Consider the following 25,042-nt stretch of genomic DNA (forward strand, 5'->3'; position numbering starts at 1 on the left):
GCTTCCCTGCTGAACATTGGCATTGAAAGATTGATCCATACTCCCAGTCTGCCACTCTCTTTCCCTAGTATGGTGGGGCTCCGGGGAATTGGAGCTTCAGGACACACTGGTGGGATTGTCTGTCCAGGGAAGTCTGGTTGGCATCCTACTAGCTTCTGGAACCTGGTGGCTGAAAAGAGAGTTAACATACAAAGCCAAACAAATTGTTAAACAATCATGAACCTAGAGGCTGTAATAGTGCAGATGAAGAGTTGGGGGGTCCTCCATTTTGTAGATAGCTAGTAGGCATATTTTAGTTATATTTCAAAGGGCCCATGATTATACTAGCTTTTTTTCCCTGAGCCTGAAATCTGATATGCATGTGGATCCAAGTTATTGTCTGGGGAGATGATGTCATGGCTGTACAAGGAACAGAAAGCTGGATCAGGGAAGAGAGTAACTCCCAAATATGGGAAAGGGGTATGAATATTGTTGACTGCAAACCCCATCTATTTTATTTGGCCTTGGGCTTATATTCAGCTTAGGATCCTATTTGACCTCTGCATCCCTGTAGATCTGAGCTTACATTCTGTGGTCATGAGTGGAAATATTCCAAGCTGCCCCAATATCAGACCCATCTTCCTCAGGTGTAGCATAGAGTATGTTGTCCAGCCTCCCTTCAGAAGATAGAACATTCTCTACCGGTGTTGATCCAAGTTGAGGGTAAGGTCCTATGGGGGGTCCATAAAGGGATCTATTTTATTGTTCCTGATAGAGTTGACCGGTAACAAGGCGAGAGGGCCCATCATGTCTGTTTGGAAATCTCGGGACTCCCAAAATAGGGCCCCAGCTGATGGGGTGGCCTGATAGCAAATAAAGAGTCATCATTAAAGTATGCCAGTCTCTTGCCCTTATTCAGCTTTTGCAGTCCATGCTTGGTTCACTTCCTAACAAAATCCCAAAGCCTATATATAGACCAGGTCCCATGAGATAGAGCATATGTTCACATGTGTCCATAAATTAGGGCAAAATATATACCTGAAAGCAAAGGTAAACAATAGTCTGCAGTGAGTCAGTATAAAGTTCCTAATGAAATAGTATCTAATTAGACTTAGTTACCCTTCTCACCTACTTCCTTTTACAGTTCTCTCACTCACTCCAAATTTTCGGTATTCTAAGTACGCATTACGAAACCCTCTATAATCTGGATGCTGTCTTTCTCTCATGCTTCATATCTTATGTTCCCTGTCCACTATTCCTCCTCCCACTATTCCCCTTTCCTACCATTCACTTCTACCACCATGACATTACCAGACTTGTGTCTTTCCTTTTCTTCAAATAACCCTTTTCTCTCCCTAATATACAACCCCTGACTCACACTTGCTTAGCCAACTCCAACTCTTATTTCTGATCATTATCCTGTGTTACATACAAGCTTCCTAAGGCTGGTGTCTCCCAGGCCACACTTCAGTACCAAATAATACCCTGTTCTCTTTTTACTGGAATCAGTATGCACTGTCAATATCATCGTACACATGTCCAGGCCACAACACAAGCCAATAATAATTTATTTATTCTTCCCTTTCATCTTCTGAGTGTCCCATATGGTGTCTAGTATTGCATAGAACCTATATTCATATTTATTTTTGATGATTTAGATGTGCAGGTCCATTCTGTCTCCACTTGGCATCACACTGAGGTAAGATGGTATCTCTGGGGAGCTTTGTGGTGGTACAGTAGGTTAAGCACATATGGCAAGAAGTGCAAGGCCCGGCATAAGGATTCCAGTTCAAGCCCCTGGCTCTCCACCTGCAGGGGAGTCACTTCACAAGTAGTGAAGCAGGTTTGCAGGTGTCTCTTTTTCTCCCTTTCTCTCTCTTCCCCTCCTCTAGCCATTTCTCTCTGCCCTATGCAACAACAACGATAAACAACAAGGGCAACAAAAGGGGAAAAATAAAATAAAAAAATAAAATAAAATGTTATCTCTGCAGTCAGACAAGCCCCTTGCATTTCTTTAACCTATCCCAAAACCTACTCTATGACCCTTGTTACTGCACAATGGGTATTTGGTACATGCATGCTAAATCTCTTTCTTCCTGAGTTCATGCAACAATAAAGGTTGAAATCCTTCATTCCATTTATGTGAGTATTAGGCTTCAGCAGTTAGGATAAATGTGCTTAATATAAATGAGTATTAATTATTCTGCCTGTGTGGTACAAAGCCTCTAACCAGATGGGAGAGCCTGAGGGTCGCTTGAGAAGATACTCCTGTGATTTTACATTAATCTAAGAATTCAAAGAAAACCTGAGTGTTCACCTGTGTTCTGTACAAGATAAATTGAGGGTCAGTCACGCACCACATAGCCAGGGAAAACATCATTATTCTAGTCATTATTCCAAGCAGCAAATGTTATTGCTCAGCAAGGCATGAGAGTCCTAGTGTCCCAGTTATCTTTTTTCTACCCAAATTGCCCAATTCAAATTAGCTGTATCCAGTGCAACTTAAATGAAAAAAAAAAAAAAAATTCTGCCTGTCAAGTTTCTCAGCTAAGTCGACAGCCTCCACTTTGTGGTTATGATCAGTAGCGAGAAATAATATACATAATGTTTCAGTCCTATTACTGTGTTTATGAGTTTTTAGGGACATGGTCCAAGAGGTAGTGCAGCATATAGAGTGCCTGATTTGCCTACATGAGGGCCTGAGTTTGAGCCTAGCATTGCTTATGCCAGAGTAATATAAATAAACAAACTTAATTTTAAAAGAGTAAGACAAGCTAGGGGGGCTTAAGTGTAGCTCAACAACTGGATCAAAGGACTCACATGTTTGAGGCTCCTAATTTAATACCTGTTATCAAATGTATCAGAGCCAGAGTGGTCCTTAGTAGATCCATGAGCAGGGCACACCACATGCCCCCCCTTTATTACCATAGATGAAAAGCTACAAGTTTATGACTCAACACCATGATCACATAATAAAATGTGCTTAGTCTCCCTATATGAATAAAAAAAAAAATTGTGGCCTAGAGACATAAAATTTCCCATGCATTAGGTCTCAACTACACAAAAAGAAAAGTTAAGAAAAAAGAAAGAGGGGAGAAGGCAGGGCAGTTGGGGGAGGGACGGTGACAGCACACCCTGTTAAGGGCACATAGTATGAAGCCCAGGGGACCAGGGAGGAATTCAGGTTCAATCCACCACTCCTCACCTGCAAGGGGAATATTTCTCAAATGGCAAAGCAGGTATGCAAGTGTATTTCTCTCTCCCTCTCTACTGTCACCATCTCAATTTCTCTCTGTTCTATCCAATAAATAAAAAAAAAAAAAAATGTCAGCCAGTAGCAGTGGATTCATAGTGCCAGCACCCAACCCCAGTAACTCTGGAAGCAAATGGGGGCTGGGTGTGGTGGAACACCTGGTTGAGCTCAGATGTTACAGTGTGCAAGGACCCAAATCAAGCCCCCAGTAGCCACTTGCCGGAGGAAAGCTTCACAAGTGGTAAAGTAGGACAACAGGTGTATTTCTATCTCTCTCCCTATCACTCCTTCCTCTCAATTTATGATTGTCTCTGTCCAATAAATAAATAAAGATAATAAAAAATACTAAATCATTGTTTGAAATGATCAGCTTTAATAAAAAAGGGAGGTGAGGGAGAGAAGGAAGGAGGGAAAGAGGGCATTTATTTTTCTTGAAGAGGCCTTAATTCAGAATCTAACACAAAGTTTCATGTCTGTTGACAGTTTGTTTGCTTAATAACCTATTGTAATCACATAGTAAACTCATATTTGTAATTTAATGACTTTCATATTCCCCCAAGAAGAATATAAGCTCCCTCTGGCCATAGGGTGTGTTTTATGCAACTCATTCATCCTCTCATCACACCACAGGGCATATGATAGGTGCCAGACACACCGCATTTTAGAAATGGAAAGAAAGTTTGATCACTAAATCCAATCCTTAATATTACTGATGAGAAACTTCAGGCTCAGTTAAATAGTTTGTTCAGGTTCAACCATACCTATGGTTAAAGAGTCAGAACCGTAACCACAACGTTTGGGGTCATTACTCAGTATCACTAAATAATACTTCTTGTCTCTGATCTCAAGGAAAGAATCTGTGATACAAAGAGAAACAGAGTGAAAACTAAATACAAAATACACACATGTATAATCTCAGTGACATCACTGGATTTTGTAAAGGACAATAGTTGATCTAGCATCAGGTTAATGCTATGAATAACTTAAATGACTGGTGAACCATTATCCACAATTGGAACACTGTGGACAATAAAGCAAAGATACAGTCAATAGCCAGGGAACACCTAAGAATATACCGATCCAGCTACATCACTGTCCATTATCACCTGCAAACATCTCTCAACGTGTGGGTTAAAATTGGCCTCTCCCTGATGTCACGGAGCTAGAAGAAAAGTGTAAGACAATTCACTATTTATTCAGTGTGTGATGTTTTTGTGAAAACACTTCTCTTCAAAGAACACAGACTTATGTTATTCTTTGTGGCAATGCAGTTTACTTTCAGCCTTTGGGATCTGGTGGCTGGCATGTTTTATACATCAGCAAGTATTAGAAAGAGGCTGATGTCAGGTTGACTTTCTCCTCTCCATGCATCTTCAGTTAACATCTGCTGACAGAGCATATACTCATGAAAAGAGAGTCATAAAATTCAGCTCTAATTTTGCAGGAGATACTAAAATATATTTTGGGGGGCAACACAGAATTTAGACTTAATGATGTTTACCAAGGAACATAAATAGTAAAGTTTGGCTTTTCTATATTGCTTTGTGAAAGCATGATACTTTATATTCAATTTCATCAGCTAATTTTTATAGGTTCCTATTACACAATAATAAGATACACCAGGAGAGAGTTACAAACAGTCCAGTCTTATCCTATGTTTAGTTACAACCTAACTGTAAAATGTCATTTCCATTTCCTAGATTCCCAAGTAATTATCTCAAATTCTCCCTGGATGACTCAACTGTCTCATGAATGAAAAAAAAAAAAAGCTTTGAAGATAAATTAATTTTTTCAGATCATTATGGTATCACTGAGTAATTTACTTTGAAGTATGAGAGCAAATGAGTAACAAGGAATATTTTGTTTCTGTCAAACTAGCAGACACCAACTTAAAAAACAAAGGAAAAAAGTATTTATAGTGATGATTCTTGCCTAGTTTCTAATTTTCAGGCACAGGAAGAGAAAAAAGGAACATTATGTTTCCCCTCCATCAGTCCCACTGGTGTTTTGATACTTTCTCGTGACTGTGGGTGTTGGTATGGTTCTAAAAACCCCTTCTGTTTCATTTGGTTTAAATCCCCCCTGCTTAACACTGCATTCTATTTACATAACCATTGTATTCTATTTACATAACCTCTGTTAACAAGCACCACCCTCCCTCCAGGGCATTGGTGGTTCAGTGATAGAATTCTCACCTGCTCCGCCCCCTCTCCTTGTCATACCCTGATTTTCACCAGTCACTTTTCTCTCCACCCTCTCTGCGTTGCATCCTGTTCCCACCCTACTGGGCTAGTATATTTATAAGGACAAGATTGTTTGTAGTTTTAGTTTAGCTTAGCTCGGCTTAGATTGTGCTGCATCCTGCATGAATAAAGAGATACTGCCTACAGCTCAACCATGAGGTCTGTTACCCGCCTGTGAAGCCAGCCTGTCGAAAACAACATGTGGGACAAGTCTTGTAGTCACTACTAATGTTCTCAATGCCATTATCTTCATCACAACCTTTTGTTAAACACTATTTGTTATATGTCAATCATTATCTTATTTACCCCTGTGTTACCTTACCCAATGACATAGTCATTTTTTTCTATAAACTAAATAGATTTTCAGTTAGAATACCAAAACTGTGCTGAGAGAACTCAGTGGCAAAGCATAGGACTTACAGACATGAAGTTCCAGTTTAGGATGAGTCCTGGCATCTCATCTGCCAGAGCAAGTAAGTACTCAGCTCTCCCTTTCCCTCTCTCTCTCTCTCTCTCATAAAAATATACCTAGATAAATCTTTTTTAATGAAATAAAACTGAAGCTGAGAGATGCTGAGATACTTCTAAAATGACTTAGTCACTTATTCATAATTCAAACCCAAGACAAGATCCTCACCATCATTCCACATATTCCACCTGTCCAGCTACTTGGGATTAGAGTCTTCAAGTTTTATAAACTCACCCATGTAGCCCATCTCTCAATAGACTCCTTCCCTAAAGACATTATCTTCCAGAGGCCTGCCTTTTCTTTCCCATGAGAAAAACTTTCATTTCCCTCTATGTCTTCAATACCATTGCTTTTGTTCCTAATATTCTAGTGTATTGATGATTTATTAAACCCTTAATTCAGCCAGAGATGTCATTTTTACATGTATACACATATGTATACAGAGGAAGCCATTATTGCAAATCTATCTCTAATTGAAAAGATTTCAATTATTTCAATAAAGTGGCATCAAAAATAAATAAATGAGAGTGTGTGTGTGTATTTTAAATTGGAGTGGATTATATGACAACCTGTCCTGCCTCTGAAACAATTCTTATTATTCTTATCTCTATGTTTCTATATTATCACAACATTTGGAGAACAGTATGAATAATCCTTCTACAAATGAAATTTTAAATGCTTTATGGCCCAATACCACTCCTAGGCTTATATCCAAAGTATATGAAAACCAAGCAATTACAGAAACTGGACCTCCCATCTTCTGCATCTCATAAAGATCTTTGGTTCATATTCCCAGAGAGATAAAGAATAGGGAAGCTTCCAATGGAAGGGATGGGATATAGAACTCTCATGTCGGGAATTGTATCACTCTGATCACACAATCTTGTTGATCATTATTAAATCACTAATAAAAACTTAAAGACTTTAATTCAAAGGGACACATGCAAACTTTTTTTTATTCATAGTTGCTTTATTTACAATTTCCAAGGAGTGGAAGCAACCTAAATGCTCACCAACAGATAAACTAATGAAGTTAGTGGGCATATGGAATACTACTCTGCAACTTAAAAAGATAATTTATTTCCTTTGGGGCAGAATGGATGGAACTGAAGATGACAATGCTTATTGAGTAAAGAGGTAAAGAACAACTATCAAATGGCTTCATTTATACATGGAATATAGGATATCTAAATACATTGACTTTCAAAATTAAAAAAAAAAAAAAAGAAAAAGTGACCAAACTGTCTCTAAGATTGTGTGACATCTATGCTGGTCATCATGGAGGTGGGGGGGTGAGTGTTTACAAAGCTTTGTTATTGGGTGCAGTGTGTAACTATAACCCTGTAGTCCTATAACTTTTTTTTTCTTTTTTATTTAAGAAAGGATAAATTAACAAAACCATAGGGTAGGAGGGGTACAACTCCACACAATTCCCACCACCCAATCTCCATATCCCACCCCCTCCCTTGATAGCCTTCCCATTCTCTATCCCTCTGGGAGCATGGATTCAGGGTCACTGTGGGTTGCAGAAGGTAGAAGGTCTGGCTTCTGCAATTGCTTCCCCGCTGAACATGGGCGTTGACTGGTCGATCCATACTCCCAGTCTGCCTCTCTCTTTCCCTAGTAGGGTGGGTCTCTGGGGAAGCAGAGCTCCAGGACACATTGGTGGGGTCTTCAGTCCAGGGAAGCCTGGCCGGCATCCTGATGACATCTGGATCCTGATGACTGAAAAGAGAGTTAACATACGAAGCCAAACAAATTGTTGAGCAATCATGGACCCAAAGCTTGGAATAGTGGAGAGGATGTGTTAGGGGGTTACTCACTGCAAACTCTAGTGTACTTCTGCTTTCAGGTATATATTTTGCAGTAGTTTACGGATACGTGTGAACATATGCTCTCTCTCACAGAAACTGGTGTATATCTAGGTTTTGGGACTTTGTTAGAAAGTGAACCACCTGAGATGGAATTAGAGTATACTATGAAAGGAAAGGTCTCACCCGAGTAATGAAGCTGAAGGGTTGTCATTCCACACGTGAAGTCTCTGGACACAGTCTGAAGTGAAGCATGTTGAGGTGGCAATCGTTGTGTTGATTAGGTCGTGATCGGCAGATGCAATATTATTTGATATGGATTGGGAGAGGCATACGGGAAAGTGGGCCCTATGCAAGAGTTTCAGGACTGGGGGAAGTAGAGGCTCTATAGTGGAGATGTGAGCTTCCTACTGTCTTAGGGTTCAAAAAGACAATCGATAACTTTATAAACCATAACCAAATCACTTGAAATATAAAGAGAGGGCAAAATGGTAAAAGGGAGGGGAGGTTGTAAGGAAGATGGAGAAAAGACCACCTATTATCTTACTTCCAGTTTATTATTATTATTATTTTCTTTTGTTGCCCTTGTTTACTGTCATTGTTGTTGTTATTGTTGTTGTTGCTATTGTTGTTGGATAGGACAGAGAGAAATGGAGAGAGGAGGGGAAGACGGGGGGTGGGGGGAGATAGACAACTGCAGACCTGCTTCACCGCTTGTGAAGTGACCCCCCCACAGGTGGGCTCACACCTGGATCCTTATGCCGGCCCTTGCACTATGCACCACGTGCGCTTAACCCAGTGCACCACCACCTGGCTTATTATTATTATGCATGTTAAGTGTTGGTTGTATTTTTATCCATTGAGGAAAAAGAGAGCTAGAGAAAGTGAGCAAGTATGTATAAACAAGACAAAGAAAAAAAAGCAACTTTTACATGAATACCTACTGCCAGCTTAGAACTTGACTCTATTTTTAATTTCTTTATTGGGGAATTAATGTTTTACATTTGACAGTAAATACTATAGTTTGTACATGCATAACATTTCCCAGTTTTCCATATAACAACACAACCCCCACTACGTCCTCTGTCATCCTTTTTGTACCTGTATTCTCCCCCTACCCACCCCAGAGTCTTACTTTTGTGCAACATGCCAATTCCAAGAACTTGACTTTTATACCTGACATTATATCATAGACACCACCCTTATCTTTTATAATCTGAAGAATCTTAATTTTTTATGCTTGCATATATCTTAATGGCTTTCACCTACTAGTAAGCATCAGAGGTTGTTTGCTACCTATTTTCTAAATCTCATTGAAAACAGTGTCTGGAAAATGCTGTTGCATTAAACTCTTTGTCCTCATCTTTGATTGCTCTTTCTGAAGTTACCCAAGGTGCAGTTTAATTTTAATATTTTGATACATATTCACACAAAAGAATAAAAGTTAAAAGAGTCTTATTTACAAAAATGTTCCTGAATGTATGCATTTGCTAGAAGCACTAAATATCGATATGATCACTTTTTTTCATTTTCCATCAAAGCAAATAAAAATCGTACCCCTCCCCTTTGCTTTCAATGAAGTGTATTTTATTGCTAGAAATGTTACATTTTTCCGTGAATTTAGAGAAGACGTATTTATTTTGATTCAAGTTGCCCACTCATGATTTTTGCTCTTACTGAGATTTTCATCTTTGCATGACTAATTTTGTGAGATTCAGATGTATGACCATATTTATTACACATATTTGTGCTTCTTTTATTATTCTATTCATTGCTCTTACATCATGAAGTTTTTTCCCACCCCAAGATCACATACAAATTTATTTACATTTCCTTCTGGTATTTAGGGTCTCATTTTTTTTTTTTTTCCTCCAGGGTTATTGCTGGGCTCGGTGCCTGCACCATGAATCCACCGCTCCTGGAGGCCATTTTCCCCCCTTTTTTTTTGTTGCCCTAGTTGTTGCAGCCTCCTTGCAGTTATTATTGCCATTGTTGACGTTGCTTTTGTTGTTGGATAGGACAGAGAGAAATGGAGAGAGGAGGGGAAGACAGAGAGAGATGGAAGAGAAAGATAGACACCTGCAGACCTTCTTCACCGCCCGTGAAGCGACTCCCCTGCAGGTGGGGAGCCGGGGGCTCGAACCGAGATCCTTAGGCCGGTCCCTGCGCTTTGCGCCACGTGCGCTTAACCCACTGCACCACCGCCCGACTCCCTTAGGGTCTCATTTTTATATTAAAATGTTTAGTGCACTTGCACATTGCTATATGGTTTTATATAAGGGTATAATACTTTTTGCTCAAACAATAGTTTTCTTTTAAACTGTTCTTTATTTGTGATTAATAGTGGTTTACAAGATTGTAAGACATACCTACCACCAAAGTTTTGTGTCCCTCACTCTCCAAGAGATCACTTCTATAGTTTTCACAAAGTCTTAGAAATAGTTTGTTTGCTCCTGTTTTTTTTTTCAAGGTCATGTATACATTCTCTAGATTCCATATGAGTCCATCTAGCATTTGTCTTTCATCTCTTTTTGCAATAAGCATAATCACCTCCAGTTCAATGCATCTTGTCCCTAAGGGACCAATATCAAATATCATTTTTGTTGTTTTTGCCGTTGAGTAGTATTTCATTGAGTATATATCCCATAACTTCTTTAGTCAGTCTTCTGTCAGTGGGCATTCAGGCTGATTCTACTCTTTGGTTATTATGAATAATGCAGCTATGAACACAGGGGTGCATATGTCCCTCTGAATTAGTCTTTAGGTATCCTTTGGGTCCTAAGAGTGGTATTGCCAGATCATAAGGTAATCTCATTTTTATTTATTTAAGGTATTTCCATAGTCTTCCAACAGGGCTGCACCAGTTTGCATCTCCTGCCCCAGAAAAACAGCTGAGTAGCTTTTACTCCACGACCTAGCCAACACCTATCATTTCCTGTTTAAACCAGAGGTTTTTATAACCAGTTTGTGAGTACCTCACCTGTCTCTCATTATTTTTAGGTGTGTTCCTTACTATGTGTGAAATTATAATATAGACAACATGAATTATGTAATAGGATTACAAAGGTGTTTTGAATTTCCTTTAGTAGAATCCTACAGATTAGCAGATGTCCTTACTACTCTTGTCTATTATAACAGTCACTTCCTGAAGAGGTCTCTTCTGATTAACCAATAAAAATCATCCCTCCCATATTCAGATATTCTCTATTCTTTCACTCTATTTTGTTTTATTATAAATTTACCACAATATAATATTTTCTTATTTATGAATGTTTATTCATTATCTCTTTCAGTAATATGAATGCTCAAGTAGAGCCAGGACCTTTTCTGTTTTGGTCACTGCTATATTCTCAGAGGCTGGAACATGGTATAAGTCCATATTTATATGTATACCAATCTTCCTGAATTACTGAAACACTAAAAAGCATCCTGAATCTGTTGAGCAAATTACCCTCATTCTTTCCTTTATGAAAAGTGCCTTTATCATTTCAGAAAATATTTAGCATTATTTAGTCAGATTACTTGTCTCACCTATTATTAGTCAGATTACTGTCTCACTCCACATCCCTCCCTGATGAAAACACTGAAATGAGGTTAAACCAGTAAATATAATAGAAAAGAACTGATACACTTCAAAATGAAGAAAATCACTTTCTGACCATTTGGTTAAGGATAGGTGGAGAAGTAGGAGAACATTGAATTGTTAAGAGTTTTTAGAAGATAATTAAAAAAGTAATCTGATCCCAGGTCAGGCAAAATACCTCACCTGGCTAGTGTGCTGCTTTACTATGAACATGGCCCAGATTCGAGCTTGAATTACACTTTACTGGAGAAAGGTTTGATGCTGTGGTATCTCCTCTCTCTCTCTCTCACTTTCTCTCTCTATCCTTCCCCCCCACTCCCTCCATGAAAGAAAAAAAAAAAGACAGATTAGTGCAGATAAACCCTGATGACAGCAAGAGAAAAAAAATTAAAAGAAAAATATTTGATCCCTAAGGTGATAGAACATGAATCTAAAATGACTTGTTTGCTACTTCTTTAAATATGAATTAGAGACCTCACATTGATTTGATTATAACATTACAGCTGGTGTTGGCTTGTCTCCTCCCCCCACTTTACAAAACACCCTAGTAAACAAATATCTGTATCAAAACAGAGGTGAGAATAATAGAGAGAGAGAGAGAGAGAGAGAGAGAGAGGTGGAGAGACTATCTCATAGTACAAACAAAAAAAGTAGAAATTCAGTATTTTTCAGGCAAAGTGGACCATGGAGAGTAATAATATATGTCATTTGAATGTTGGAATGGAATTAGTATGTTTGTGGCAGCACCATGACACTGATTTCATGGCACTTTGCTGAAAGACTGGGTCTAACTGATTACTAAAAAGCTGTTGGGAATTTTTTCCCTGTTGAAAAATCACAGATACTATACCAAATACTACGAGGTAGAAAAGCTAAACATACTGAGCTTGCTACATAGCAAACACTCCCAGGAGCCTCATTTCTTTTTTTGGGGGGGATTAATATTTTATAGTCACCAGTAAATACAATAGTTTGTACATGCACAACATTTCCCAATTTTGCACATAATAATACAACTCCCACTGCATCCTCTACCATCATGTTCCAGGACCTGAACCTGGCTCACCCCCAACCCCAACTCCATTTCAAGTTCTGCTTAGTTTTTTCTTTTATTTTCTTTTTTATTTATTTATAAAAAGGAAACACTGACAAGACCATAGGATAAGAGGAGTACAACTCCACACAATTACCACCACCAGAACTCCGTATCACATCCCCTCCCCTGATAGCTTTCCTATTCTTTATCCCTCTGGGAGTATGGACCCAAGGTCATTGTGGGATATGCAGAAGGTGGAAGGTCTGGTTTCTGTAATTGATTCCTAGCTGAACATGGGTGTTGAAAGGTCAATCCATACTCTAAGCCTTCCTCTTTCTTTCCCTATTAGGGTGGGGTTCTGGGGAATTGGAGCTCCAGGAAACATTGGTGGGGTTGTCAGCCCAGGAAAGTCTGGTTGGCATCATCTTAGCATCTGGAATTGGGTGGCTGAAAAGAGAGTTAACATACAAAGCCAAACAAATTGTTGAATAATCATGAACCTAGAGGCTGGAATAGTGCAGATGAAGAGTTGGGGGGGTCTCTGTTTTGTAGATCTCTAGTAGGCATATTTTAGTTATATTCCAAAGGGCCTGTGGCTATACTAGTTTTTTTTTTTTCCCTGAGCCTGAAATCTGATACGCAGGTGGATCCAAGTTATTGTATGGGAAGATGATTTCATGGCTGGAAAAAGGACCAAAAATCTGGATCAGGGAAGAGAGTAGCTCCCAAATATGGGGAAGAGGTATAAATATTGTTTTATAATGGGGAAGAGGTTTAAATATTGTATAAATACTGTAAATGCCATCCATTTGATGTGATCTGGGACCCATATTCAGCTTAGGAGCCTATGTGACCTCTGCATCCCTGTAGATCTGAGCTCACATTCTGTGGTCATGAGTAGGAACTTTCTGAGCTGCCCCAATATCAGGACCCATCTTTTTCAGCTGTAGCATAGAGTATGTTGTCCAGCTTTCCTTAGGAGGATGGAAAATTTTCTACCATGTTGCTCCAAGTTGAGGGCAGGTCCTATAGGGGCCTACTAAGAGGTCTATTTTGTTTTTCCGTACAGAGATGAACGGCAACAATGGAGAGAGGGATTTATTCAAGGTCTAGGCCCATCAAGTCTGTTTGGCAATCTCAGGACTCCTTGAATAGAGCACCTGCTGATGGGGTGGCCTGATAGTGACTAAAGAGTCATCATTAAAGTATGCCAGTCACTTGCGCTTATTCAGCTTTTACAGTCCTTGCTTTGATAAGGTTAGCTTTGGAGTGAATGAGAGAAGTGTAATAAAGTAGGTGAGGAGGGTATCTAAGTAGACACTATTTCATTATGAACTTTATACTGACTCACTGCAGACTATTGTGTAATTTTGCTTTCAGGTATATATTTTGCCCTAATTTATGGAGACATGTGGACATAAGCTCTATCTCTCAGGACCTGGTCTATATCTAGGTTTTGGGACTTTGTTAGGAGGTGAACCACCTGGAATGGAATTAGAGAATACTATGAAAGGAAAGGTCTCACCTGAGTAATGAGGCTGAAGGGTTGACATTCGATTCCTGATGTTTCTGGACACAATCTGAAGTGAAGCATGCTGAGGTGGTACTCCTTAGGTTGATTATGTTGGGATTGGCAGATGCAATATCATTTGTTATGGATGGAAAGAAGCATGCATAAAACTGAGCCCCACCCTTGCAGTTCCAGGACTGGGAAAATATAGACTTTATAGAGTTAATGTGAGGTTCCTGCTATCTTGAGGTTTAAGAAGGCAGTAGGTAGTTATTGCTATAATCACATTATTTGGCAATTGGGTTAACTTTGAAAAAATCCCTTTGTTAGGATTTGCTGTATCATATACAACATCACCATAATTTATGTCCTTTGACATTATTTTTATAGCGCTGTGACACCAGTTGCTTCTGTTCTCCCTGGTCTAAGATTTTAAGAGAGTTAACATATCAAAGACTGAGCCTATGGTCTGTGAATTAAAAAGTTTGAGACATTCAATAAATTTTCCTCTCTCATATTAATTAAATAGTGATTTATATAACTACAGATTAATAGGGGTGTACATAAACACCATTCCCACAACCAGAAGACTGTGTCCCATCTCATCCTCCACCCTCCCCCTGCACCCTATGAAGCAGAACATCCACCCTTATCCTCAACCCAGAGTTTTTACTTTGGTAACCTACTCCAAGTTTTTTCCATTTTGATCTTGTTTTTCAACTTCTTCCTGTGGGTGAGATCATCCCATATTCATCCTTCTGTTTCTGACTTATTTCACTTAACATGGTTTCTTCAGGCTCCATCTAAGATGGGCTTAAAATGATAAAATCACCATTTTTAATAGCTGAGTAGTATTCCATTGTGTATATAGACCACAACTTTCTCTGCCACTCATCTGTTGTTGCAGGAACTCCATTTCTTTTTTTTATTTTTTATTTATTTAAAAAAGGAGATATTAACAAAATCATAGGATAAGAGAGGTACAACTCCACACAATTCCCACCACCAGATCTCCATATCCCATCCCCTCCCCTAATAGCTTTCCTATTCTTTATCTCTCTGGGAGTTTGGACCCAAGGCCATTGTGGGATGCAGAAGGTGGAAGGTCTGACTTCTGTAACTGCTTCCCCGCTGAACATGGACATTGACTGGTTGATCCATACTCCCATCCTTCCTCTCTCTTTCCCTAGTAGGGTGGAGCTCTGGGGAATTGGAGCTCCAGGACACATTGGTGTGGTTGTCTGTCCAAGGAATTCTGGTCGGCATCATGCTGGCGTCCGGAACCTGGTGGCTGAAAAGAGAGTTAACATACATAGCCAAACAAATTGTTGAACAATCATGGACCTAAAGGCTGGAATATTGCAGATGAAGTGTTGGGGGGTACTCACTGCAAACTATTGTGTACTTTTGCTTTCAGGTATATATTTTTCCCTAGTTTATGGATACATGTGAACATAATGCTCTATCTCACAGGACCTAATCTATATCTAGGTTTTGGGACTTTGTTAGAAAGTGAACCACCTGGAATGGAATTAGAGAATACTATGAAAGGAAGGGTCTCATCCGATTAATGAAGTTGAAGGGTTGTCATTCCACACCTGAAGTCTCTGGACACAGTCTGAAGTGAAGCATGCTGAGGTGGTACTCCTTAGGTTGATTAGGTTGGGATCAGTGGACGCAATATTATTTGGTAAGAACTGAGAGAAGCATGAAAGAAAGTGTCCCACCCTAAGGTTCCAGGACTGGGGGAAATATAGGCTCTATAGTGGAAATGTGAGGTTCCTGCTATCTTAGGGTTCAAGAAGACAATAGATAGTTATTGTTATAATTACATTATTTGGTAATTGGGTTAACTTTAAAAAATCCCTTTGTTAGGGTTTGCTGTATAATACCCAGCATCACAATAATTTATGTCTTTTGACATTATTTGTATATAGCTGTGCCACCAGTTGCTTCTAAGGAACCCCATTTCTTACCAGAGGTATTTGTTTAAGCTACTTACTTGACCAGTGATCCCATAAGCATTGTTTTTACGTATTTATAAAATGGAAATATTGACAAGACCATAGGATAAGAGGGGTACAATCCCATACAATTCCCACCACCAGAACTCTATATTCAGTTCCCTCCCTTGCTAACTTTCCTATCCTTTATACCTCTGGGAGTATGGACCCAGGATCATTATGGGGTGTAGAAGGTGGGAGGTCTGGCTTCTGTAATTGCTTCCCCTCACACAAGCATTTTACTCCTACATTCAAACCATTTCCCTCTGTCTCCTTCAACTCTGAAGTGCAGACCAAATCTCCTCCGCTTGTTATTAAACACCACTTGGCATTGAAAGCTGCCAAACTATGGCCTCTAGCTACTACATCTATCTCAATGTTTGATACACAGCCCTCTCCTGTTGTACCTCTTCCTAAATTCAGTACACACATAATAAATACACTCTGAGAAGGAAACTTCTCCAGAAGAAACAGCAATACCATCTGGAAAAATACACATCTAAGCTTACTAGAAAATAGTTCATAAACTAAATACAACGTGATTTGCAGTAGCAAAATACTAAAGTAGAAGAAATCATTGTCCTCTAGTGTAGAACTTGTTCTATCTAACCTAGAGTATTCCGTATCTATAAAAAACGAGTGGATCTTATCAACTGATATTACTATGGAGTGACCACCACAATAAAAAGTTAAGTGAAACAAAAAAGCTAGAGCCAAGTACATAAAGTCTACTACCATTCTATAAGAGATAGGGCAAGATAAATATATTTACATAGCTAAATTTTTAATGAAAAACATACAATATCATAAAAATGTTAAATTAATTTTATAAGAATAAAATAGGATTAAGGGATAAGAACTGTCATATGACATGTTTAGCCATGTTTTATAGTTTTACATAACATATGTATTTGGATTATTACCAAATATCTTTAGTATAAAATGAAATTTTTTAAATTGACAGAAAAATTAGAAAGGAAAGATAACTGATTTTGAGTTTTGGCATGACAACAGAGAAAATAACTATGTAAATTAGTCACAATATAAATCAGGAATTTTACTAAATAATTTCAAGTGGAATACAGCCTAAGAAAGGATTGAAATTCACTTTTTAATAACCACATTATTGGCAGTATTGTTGGGAATCTTATTCTGAGAGCATTGTAAATAAATCGCATGACTAAACAAAAAAAATATTGTTGGTCTTGAGAGATAAAATGTCTAATATGGAAAAGAAAAAATGACATAAGATTAATAAGGTAAAGTAAAAGTCTGTGGACCTGAATCTGAATTAGCAACTTCGGCATATTTGTTGTGTATTTTCTCTTTTGAATATCATATTCCCAAATTTGTATATTGAAAAGGCAGAAACAATTATAGTCAGAAAACACTGTAAATACCATTTTCTATAGAAAATGGGCTTCTTTAGAAATCAGGCTCCTGGGAAGTCAGACGGTAGCTCAGTGGGTTAAGAGCACGTGGTGCAAAGTGCAAGGGCCAGCTTAAGGATCCCAATTTGAGCCCCCAACTCCCCACCTGCAGGGAAGTCGCTTCACAGGTGGTGAAGCAGGTCTGCAGATGTCTTTCTCTCCCTCTCTCTGTCTTCCCCTCCTTTCTCTATTTCTCTCTGTCCTATCCAACAATGATGACATCAATAACAACAACAACTAAAAAACAAAGGCAACAAAAGGAAAAATAAATATTAAAAAATTTTTAAAAAGAAATCAGACTCCTTAGAGAAATTGATAAATACAACTGTATGAAAAAAATTCTATAAAATGATCCTGAAACATCTTGTTATCAATTAACCTATGAAATATTTTAAGGTGGTTTCACAAGGATTCAGGAACAAATCTGAAGAGATATTTACTGGTCAAAGTGGGGGCAATTTGAATCCTAATTGCAATAAATCAATGAGACACTGACCTGCGATTTAAAAGATGATATTGTGTCTTCCAGGGCAAAATAGATAAAACTGAAAATGATTATGTTTGCTGAAATAAGGAAGAAACATAAAGACAACTACCAGATGACTTCACTGATGTGTAGAATATAGAGAATTTAAACATATGAACTTTGTGGTGGTAGATGCTGTTGGAACTATATCCCTACATTTTAAATCTGTAAACCATTATTAAATCACTGTGTGTGTGTGTGTGTGTGTGTGTGTGTGTGTGTGTGTGTGTGTGTATACACATATATGTGCAATAGTTTTAATTTATATTGAGTCGGAAAAAGAAAATCCTAAACCAACTTTGGATACTATGGAACCAATTAATTAGACGGGAAACTAATGAAAAAGAGCTGTATCTCAAAGTAATCAAATATGCAGCAACTTGTTTGGGAATAAGAGAAATCCAAAACATAGAAATCTTACTTGAAAAAGCACCTACTTTCTCAACCAAAATATATCATGAAAAAAATAGCATATAAACTATTTGATTAAAAGAAATTTGGGAAGGACTTGGCACTGGAAGAAACTTCCAGTGCTTTGGTGTCTGCTCTGTCTCTCTGTCCCTATATTGGAATGAAAAATGCAGGCCAAGACAATGAAATCGTGCATGAATGAGGCCTCAGCTTTAAAAAAGAGAAAATTTAAACAGGGAGGCATGCCATCTAATTATAATCCATGGCCTTATTTAGGTGCTGATTCAAATAAATGGTAGAAAATAAAAAGAGAAACTGAGAAACTTGAACTGTAATACATTAAATATTTTAGATTTGTTAGTGATTTTGTGATCATATTTGTAGTGAATCTTTATCTTTTAGATATAAAGTAGTAATATTTTTAAATGATATATACAGCATTTACTTCAAAATGATTGAGTGTTGGTAATTAGAATATAGAAGAATAGCTATAACTTTCTTATTCTTAAAATTATAGAGGCTACAAAATAGTTTACAATACAATTTTTTTAACTTTATAACTTCAGTCCCCACCTAAAAATTAATCACTAACAAATAATAACTTCCAAAAAGGCACCAGTAAAGTTATTTGTAGTCATTATAAACATAAAAAAGGTATAGCTATCTTCCTTCATCTATATTAACAAGAAGTTTAGTTTTTTCATCTTCACCACCATCTGTTCCATTTTGGGTATATTAGTATATATCTAGTACATGATGCATTAATAATAAACAATATCAATATTTTATTACAATTATAGAAATATAACTTACATTTGACTATTTTTTCCTTCCTTTATTGGGTAGTTAATGAAGTTAGTTGAGTTGTTGACACATAAATACAATCTCTCATCTCCCTGTAGTAGCTTCATGAGTGGTGAAGCTGTGTGACAGGTCTCTCTCCCTCTCTACCATCTCAGTTTCTCTCTGTCTCTATTCATAAATTAATAAGTATTTTAAAATGTGCACTTATCAAAAAACACATAAAATATTTTTCATATGCATATGCAACTTAAATTAACAAATCATATAAGGATAGGCACCAGAACAGTAAGAGGAATTATTTATAAGTAGTAAGGCTGTAATAGGAAGTTAAGCTTATTGTATTTTCTTTTTTATATATATTTATTTTTTATTTATTTTATGTTATTGCCCTTGTTGTTTTATTGTTGTAGTTATTATTGTTGTTATTGATGTCGTGGTTGTTGGCTAGGACAGAGAGAAATGGAGAGAGAAGGGAAGACAGAGAGGGGGAGAGAGACACCTGCAGACCTGCTTCACCGCTTGTGAAGTGACTCCCCTGCAGGTGGTGAGCCGGGGACTCAAACCATGCCAGTCCTTGTGCTCTGCACCACTGTGCTTAACCCGCTGCACTACCACCTAACTCCCGTTTATTGTATTTTCTAATTTTATACAATAAAGGTATCTGAGTTCTCAACAAATAGCAAAATTTGAGTGCTATGCACACACACACACACACACACACACACACACACATTCAGAGCCAGAGTCAATAAATGGCACATGATATGTCAGTCATGTTATTCAACTGTCACTTAGCTGTACCATTTATTCCTTGAGCACGAAATTTTTTTGACATGTTAATTGATAGTGACACCAAAAAAGAAAGCAGTCTTTGTGTTCAAGAGGAAAAGGTAATATGGATGCAGGATAGAAGCAGCAAATCAAAGAGCTAGAAGTCATTATAGACAAGAGAAAAAAAATTGAGAAGCTAACAGGGTTCCATCTTAACCTGATTTTTACACACATCCATTAACTTCACAAATTCTCCCTTAACACCTCAGTGGACTAGAAGTCACTATTATAATATATGACTCAATTTGACTCTTAATGGTCCAAGAAGCTAGTAGAAAAATAAGAGTTTAAATTATCATATCCTGATTGGATCTTCTAGTTTGCACGTTACTATGCCAAATCTTCTAGTGAAGACTGCTTACAAATCATACTCACCTAGTGTCCCTGTCTCCCTGAAGATATAGCACTATCAAAACTAAGTTCCTTTCAAGATAATCAAGTAGTAATAATTTCTATTTCATTTAGTTTGTCCTCCATTTTCTAGTGATTAAACTAGACCACTTACTTTCTAGATATAACACTAGACCATTAGCTTTCTTGATTTATGCTCTCCGTATCACCACCTAAAAGATAAATTCAAATAAATGGTGCTGGTAATTGTATTTTCCAAATAGTTTTTCTCTCACCATGTATTCAAAAAGTCTATATTGGGTGAGAGGAAAACAGAAGGATTAAAAGACTGAGAAAATAAAGGAAAAAAATACAAAATAAGGGAGGGAGAGAAAAAAAACTCAATTTTTTAAGATTATTAATTTAATTCTCCTTGTCTGAATTAATCAGTTAATTACTTCAAATCAATCTGACTTTACTCTTTGATTAACTTTACAGGAACAAGATTACTAGTTTATTGTAAAAAGGATAACATTTTAGTCTCTGTTTCACAGACAGAAAGCATAAAGACATTAATTGGATTTGGCATTTGTTCTGGAAGTAAAGCTTCATAGCCACACTTTACAGTTGCTTTCCCATACTAAATCAGCCAAATTATTAGGGGACTATTTTTCTTTAATTCTGAAACCCAGTTCTTTTTTAATTCTTTTTTTTCTTTTTAACCATTTTATGTATTTATTACTGGATAGAGACAGACAAATTGAGAGGGGAAGGAAGAGGTAGAGAAAGAGAAAGAGACAGAGAGACAGAGAGACACTTGCTCCACTACAGTCCTCCACTCTACCAACTGAGCTATTGAAGGCCTCGCTCAGAGAGACACTTGCAACCCTGCTTCATGACTTATGAAGTTTTCCCTCTGCAGGTAGGGACCAGGAGCTTGAACCTGGATCTTTGCACACTGTAATGTGTGCAATTAACCTGGTATGGCACTGCCTGGACCCTGAAACACAGTTCTTATTTGAAAATTAGGCTATTGTTCTTGTTCCTGCTCAGGCTCTAAAAGTACCCTTCCTGCCAACAGCACATCACTAACTATTCAAAAGAATCAATAAATGGGGGATAGAGGGGGCTGGGTGGAGCACACTTGGCCTGAAGAGAAAGGATCCTGGTTCGAGCCCCCAGGTCCCCACCTGCAGTGGGGTCCCTTCACAAGCAGTGAAGCAGGTCTGCAGGTATCTATCTTTCTCTCCCCCATCATCCCCTCCTCTCTCGATTTCTCTCTGTCCTGTTCAACAAAATAGCAATGACAACAATAATAACAACACAACAAAGGCAACTAAATGGGGAAAATAGCCTCCAGGAGCAGTGGATTTTTAGTGCAGGCACCAAGCCCCAATGATAATCCTGGAGGAAAAAAAGAGAGATTGAGAGAGAAAAAAAAAAATCAATAAATGCAAAGAGCAATTCCTCCAAGAACTCCTCAGATGTCTTCCCAGTTAGGAGTATATACTAGACAGACAACACATAAACATCAGAATTAGTCTGTGATATAAAGCCCCAAATTCTCAAAATGAGGAGTCAAAGAGAACAGAATACAGTGTGCTATACAACTTATGAAACAGTTTGTGGGCCTTAAGTATACCTGGAGAAGCATAATTAAAATGTTTCACAGTAAAAAGTTGCTCATTAATGGCTTGTCCTGGTTTGAGTCCCAACATTTCTTTCTTCAGTGATTAGTCATTTGTCACTGCTCTGTAGTCCACTGAGAAGATGGATGACAAACACTAAATGCAAATTAAGGGCTCCATATGGTCAAGAATACTACATAGAAGAAAACATAAGCACATTAGTACAGTTAACCTTGCTGAACATGAGTAATTAGAAACTGCAAGCTCAAATATTGATATGAAAATTAAATAACTGAATTTAGGTCAAAGATTTCTTGATCTAAGAAAATTCATGACATTTTATTAACTTATAAGACTTCTATAAATAATCTTTAGACAAATTAATAAGTATATCAGCAATTGCCAGGCTAGCATGGGGGTGCCTCTTCCTGGGCGTGTACTCTCTGGGTTGGAGAACTAGACCAGAGCCAGCCTGGACTGCTACTCACTCAGCAATGTGGGAGAGATGACGAATGAACTCATGGTGGAGTGGCAATGCAATGTCTTTATTGATCATAGAGCCAACGCTTTTAAACAGTAGACCCGGAAGTGGCAAGTCAGAAATGGAAATGGCTAGGAAGGGGGTGGAGAAAGGCAAAAACAGGCTGGAAAGGTAGGAACTTCCTTAGCAACTGTTGTGAGGGTTTTAACTGGTAAGATTAATATTATCCTGCAGGCAGGGAGGGTCTCAAGGTAGAAAGAAGATAGGTCAAAGGAATGGAATGGATGGGCATCTCTCAGGCAAAACAACAATTGTGTTAATAGGCCATAGTATCAGGAATGCAGGGTGCTTTGTGAGGTTCCTCACAATTACCCAACATCTCCCCCTTTCTTTTCATCTAATGGTCATAGTATCAGGAATGCAGGGTGCTTTGTGTGGCAGGGAGACTGATAAGATGGGGCAGACCTTTGGGGTTACTCTTGTCCCTCCTTGCTCAACCTCTCAGTAGAGAGAGAGAGAGACTAACAGGATAGACAGAATCCTCAGGTCAAACCCTGCCAAGCTAAACCAAATCCTCACAATTTCCCAACAAACAATTATGTGTAAAAACTCTAATACTCATTTTCACTTCTTTGAAAAGGGAGTTATAAGTCTTACATACCTGTAGGTTTCAAGTTATGTCAAGGCATAGCTACCCCAACTAACTGATGTATTTTTTTTCTAACTGACTGCTGGTGCACTCTGCACTAATGCATTAACATGATTTAAGATTGAGGAATATCAAGATTCTAATATGGTAGAAGAAAGCAATAGAAATTTTGCAAATAAGAGTAAGAAATAAGGTTAGAAAATCAAACTGAAATGATAGTGGAGGAAGCAATTCAGTGACATTTTATACTATTCTCTAATTTAACTAATGTTACTAAATATTTTAGAAAATGCATGATAGGATAGAATGTTACAAAAAACTGTTCTGTCATCCATGTTTAGGGTAGACTATAAGGAGAAACGATCAGAAACCAACCAAGAGTTAACTTCTCTGCTATAATAAAGACTGGAGACAAGTAAAATATTTGTACTAAATTGAACCTAAAAAAATATAAAAGGAGATTGCTTATAAAATGAAAGAATGTAAAAGTTGGGTATTTGAGCTCATTTCAACAAACATAAATTCATTATTCCACACTGTTGTGGCATTTCAGCACTTTAGTTAACAATATTTAATGAGACTCTGTGTTTGAAATTTCTAGGCTCTGGGGATACAAAAATAATCTAATCAAGTATATTCTATCATTTCAAATAGCTACATTCTACTAAGAGAGAAAATAGTAAACAAGAAAAAAGAACAGATACTCTAGTGGTGGGAACAGTATGGAATTATATCACTATTATTTCATAATTTTGTAAATAAATATTAAATCACTAATAAAATAAAAAGAAGAAAAACATTAATTGCAATCTGTAATAAATGTAATGAAGCAAAAACTCTGAGTGGAAATATCTATGTTATTAACAAAGGGATTTTATTCATGAGAAATTCAAAAAATAGTTCACTATAGACCATTAGAGGATCCACACATTACCATGAGCAAGGAGCAGAGATCAAGCCCCTGGTCCCCACCTGCAGAGATGAAGATTCAAAAAGAGTAGAGCAGTGTTACACATGTTTCTCTTTCTCCCTCTCTCTCCTCTTCTCTACTTCTTCCTGTGCTGTGCAGATGTCCCCTCAGGGTAGTGCCAGTTCCCACGAGAGTTGGGACATTCTCGAAGGGCCTGTTTCGCCATGTTGTCCCCTCAGGCTAGTGCCAGTTCCCGTGAGAGTTAATACGACATTCTCGAAGTGCCCTTCCCAACCAATCCTGTCCTGGCTCGTCACTCCTGGTTTTTGCCCTATAAAGCCCTTCTTCTTCTGCCTCTCTCTCTCTTGCCTGCTCTCTTGCCTGTTTTTCACATCGGTGAATGGAAGGGTGCAGCCAGTAGCAGGAGGCGGCCATTTCGGCTAGCTCCACGTGGCCCGAACTGCTGTGCTCTCACCCAATTCTGAGCTGCCCAGGCGAATAAAGAATTGTGTTCACTCTGCTCCGGATCTCCTCTATCTTTCTTCCATGTCGCAGCCAACATTCCTGTCTCCAACACCAATGGGTTGTTTTGGTCTACTCAATTCAGTTACGATATGAATCATTTGCCTCACCAATCCATAACTTCTGGGTGATGATGTTTTAGGGGTTCTTCTCTGTCACTCGTTTATCACGCTCTTTATATGTGCTCAGTTAGTACAAAAGTGAAACAACAAATAAATAAAGAGGTCAGTTGAGCAGGTATCCAGTGACCACAACAAAAGTTTTCTTTCTGCTGATTTAATCAGCTGTTTAAATTTTAGGGGGGAGTGGAATATGGGACTTTCTGGTCCTATTACATGATGGTGGATGAAGAAGTAGGCTGGAGGTAAGAGTGTTTTACAGAAAATTGACAAGACCAAAACAACCCAAAAGCATGGTGGAGAAACCTAACCTGAGGCTTGTGAATTAAATCAGGGGTTCTGGATAAGAAATAAAGCGAGCCATTGCTCAGCACCACTCCCTGATTTCCCACAGGATCAAAACTAATCTCTAATTAAAAGAGGAAACTCCTCAATTTGTATTCTGAAGTTTATCATCAGTTATTGATTATCAAATTTGAGTAAGCAATAAAAAAACAACCAGAAGAAGCAAAAA

General features: G+C 38.0%; 1 pseudogene; it reads right to left on the bottom strand.

Moving 5' to 3' along the window:
- Positions 1-24,322, bottom strand: part of LOC103123320 (transmembrane emp24 domain-containing protein 4-like) — a 54,484-nt pseudogene extending 30,162 nt beyond the window's left edge.
- Positions 24,323-25,042: the final 720 nt, after the last annotated feature.

The sequence above is a fragment of the Erinaceus europaeus genome, chromosome 2, assembly GCF_950295315.1.
Source record: "Erinaceus europaeus chromosome 2, mEriEur2.1, whole genome shotgun sequence".
Classification (NCBI taxonomy): domain Eukaryota; kingdom Metazoa; phylum Chordata; class Mammalia; order Eulipotyphla; family Erinaceidae; genus Erinaceus; species Erinaceus europaeus.